The following is a 3,569-nucleotide window of genomic DNA, read 5'->3' as shown; positions in this document are numbered from 1 at the left end:
AGCAGAGCTAAGAGACTGCCCCTGGCCACTAGTCTCCCAGCTGCAAAAGCAGGCAGGGCTTTTGTGCCTTGCTGCCTGTGGAGTCTGCTCACCCAATTCACACCCTTTCTGAGTTTCTGGTCAGGAGACTTCAAGTTTGGTTAGAATTGTTAGAAAGTTCAGCTGGAGGTTTCCTTCTCCCTGTGGTCCTTTCCAAGTTCCCCTGGCAGCCCTCCCCGAGGACCCCTTTGAGGCAGGTCTAAAATGGCTTCCCAGAAGAGTCAGAGAGCCCACAGGGCTTTTCCTGCTTCTTCTACCTCTGTATGTAGCTCAGCTCTCTAAACTGACTCAGCTCCAGGTAAAGTCAGATTTCTTATTCCATGTTCTAGAACTTCAGGTTCCCTAGTGAGGGTATGTGTTCAAGGGCAGACTATCCCTTTTTCCCACTTTCACATCTTGAACACTATCAATATTTTGGCTGTCTGCCAGGTCCTGCAGGAGCAACTTGCTTCCTTCAGAGGGTCTTCACATTCTCTCAGCTCTCCTGGTTTATTCCTGCAGTACTTCTGGAGCAAAAGTTAATGATGTGAGTCTCCACATACTGCTCTGAGTGGGAGCTGCAATCTAGTCCTTGCCTCCTGTTCACTATTTTTTTTTTCCCCAAAAAAGGGTTTTTAAAATTTCTCTTTATTTCTACTAATTTAGAAAATTCAAAGCTAAAAATGTTAGGTCAAAAATAAAAAGTAGCATTGGATGAGAGGGTGTTGGGCCTAATGATTAAGATTGAAACTCTGTATCAGGTGGTTCCTTGCTGCCTTCCAGTTTTGCCATTTATGGGCTGTATGACATGAATACAGTTTCTTGATCTCTCTGTGCTTGACTCTTCAGCTCTTTACTGCCTAAATCTTAGGGTTTTGGTAAAATTAAAGCAGTTAATACAAATAAATGTGCCCAATAAGTCCCTAGCACATACTGAGTGTACAGGAAATTTATTCACTCTTATTTGTTGATTCTTTTAGATCATGATTAATGTTAAACCAAAAAACAAAGTGGCCACATCAGTGCTTTGTAACCAGTGTTTCTTCTAGTCAGTCTGGGGGTATAATAGTAGTTGAATGTTTTAAATACTATCCTTTTAAAAATACATATATTAATAGTATTTTCACTGACCAATCAGATAATGTACATTATGGGGTACAATGAGATATTTGAATATATGTATGTAGTATGAAATGATTATGTCGAGTTAAATAACAACTTGCTTACCTATCATTTTTTGTGGTGAGATACTTGAAATTTACTCTTAGTTATTCTAAAATATACGTTATTGTTTACTATAGTCACCCTGCTGTGCAATAGATCTCAAAACCTGTTTATCCTGTCTATTTGAAACTTTGTATTTTTTGATCAACCCCTCTCTGTTTCCTTCCCACCACACCCAGCCTCTGGTAAAGATTATTCCACTTTCTACTTTTTTGAGTTAAACTTTATTCTTTTTTTTATACAAGAGTAATTAAAAAAATAAATATGTATTTGAATAACAAGTTTAAGTTCGAGCTGCAATGTTGGCAATGCAGGTTTTTGCCACAGATCACAAAAAGCGTGCACAAAAACATACTGGCACAAAGGACAAAATAATGCTAAGAATTAGGCTAAAAAGCTGCTGATTTTAAGAAAACAAAAGGCCTAAAATCACTATACAAAATATAAAATGTATTAAACACTACCATCCACAGAACAGTCTTTATTATTGATTATATTTAAAAATTATTTATATATTGAATTGTAAATGAGTATCATACATGAACCTCCATTTGGAAGGCAATTCCTTATAGCACTATAGAACATTGCAAAAAGTATCCTTTTTTTGCTATCAATAAAGAAAACAGTTAGTGGGATTACTGTAAATATCAGGAAGGCTACATAAAAAAAAAAGAAATAATATTTCTTTTTTGTCTTCAAAGTGTCTTCCAAGGAGCGAAGCACTTGCCGTGTTGAACCAATGCACTACTGGAGAATGTTCTGGGTCCGAGATGCTCTTGAGAGACAAGACTAGGCTTTTCAAATCAAACATTCAAAGGAATCATGCAACCTTCTTATGACTGGGATGCCATCATGTGCCACTGACCAATGCTGTCTCTCCAGAAAACCATTCAAGACCCTTAAAAAAAATCAAACTTATATGATAAATATACGTAAAATGAAGACACCAACTGCTATTTGACACGACTACTGGTTATGTCTGTGCTATGTGAAAGCACCTTTAAAAAGAGCCTATGTGGCAAGAGATAAGTGTCGAAAGATTCAAAATGAGTCATCAGTATTAGATAACAATATAATTCTTAACTCAGATGCTGCCTCAAGATTAGGTGCATCTTCAGTTAATGTAACAAGAAAAAAAGGCAATGGATTTTATTTTATTAATTGTATCCACTTACAAACAGACCTAAGGTCACCCGATGTGTAGATATAATGAGATTTTTGTTGCTTATAGTCTTTAATTGAAGTGACGATAACGGAAATAGATCTATTTAAAAACAAAACCAAACAGCTATTTCTGTCTAGATTAAGAGGTGGCCCCAGGTGTGGGATTCACATTTTGAGTGGCCACTTGTGGTGCAATCTTGATGATCCAGGGTTTGTCTATGATTCTGGCTGTGTGGTTGCCCTTCTCTACAATCCCAATAATCATGCTTGGTGGCCTTCACCACATCTGGAGGACTTTATCTCTGCACAGAACCGAGCTGCTTGCTCACGTGGTAAACAGATCAGAAGGCCGCCTGTCCTGTTGAGCCTCCCCATGTTCATCATCACCTTCTGGTAGGCCAGCTCTACATCTTCTTGGGTGACCACTAGTTTAATCTTATTCCATTTCTCAGGAATATCCAGCCACTGGTGCACAGTCACTGCCACCTGTGTCCCCAGGGGTTTTGTCAACACCAGCACATCCCCTGGCACTGCATTGTCTGGCATGATAAATTCACTGGGCTGGCAGACAGTGGTAGCGACTCCTCCCAGGACAATCCAGGGGTTTAGTACTGTTTGGCTGCCTGTTACAGATGTTCCTGTTTATTCAGCTGCATCTTTAAAACCTTGGATAATCAGAAGCATCACTTTATCTCTTTCCCTGTCGATCATTTTATTATTGACTCTAAGGAGCATCAGCATATTGCCACATTCCGTGACCCCCATTGCATAGAGGTCACTGAGGACATTGGCACATGCTATCCTGCCCATCATATAGGAGTCGTCTACGATCAGGTAAATGTAATCTGTGATTTGAACCAAGGAAAGCCCACTGTGTCTCAAAGGAATGACACAAGTATCCATTCCAATGCCAAGCCTTGGCATAACGGCTTCCAAAAATTGCTCATCTTCTTGGAAGTGGTTCGCCTGTAAAGATTCCAGCAATTTTTGCAGGATATCTTGGGGCACTTTGCAGCCTTAAGTTCAGTGAATCTGGTTAGCCGGAAGCTTTTGTCCAATTTGTAACTTTCCAGGTTAAAGGACTCCCGGGTAGACATGGTTCTTGGGCCCCGCTCTCCTCACAGCTCATCCCCTCCCCTCCCTTTGCAGGTTGGCTGGGTTCT

General features: G+C 39.9%; 1 pseudogene; it reads right to left on the bottom strand.

Moving 5' to 3' along the window:
• Positions 1–2,389: 2,389 nt before the first annotated feature.
• LOC102120337 (selenide, water dikinase 1 pseudogene) lies at positions 2,390–3,569 on the bottom strand (annotated as a pseudogene).

This window comes from Macaca fascicularis, chromosome 3 (assembly GCF_037993035.2).
Source record: "Macaca fascicularis isolate 582-1 chromosome 3, T2T-MFA8v1.1".
NCBI classification, from domain to species: Eukaryota; Metazoa; Chordata; class Mammalia; order Primates; family Cercopithecidae; genus Macaca; species Macaca fascicularis.
The sequence above is the reverse complement of the archived record's forward strand: the minus strand, read 5'-3'. Positions and strand labels throughout refer to the sequence as shown.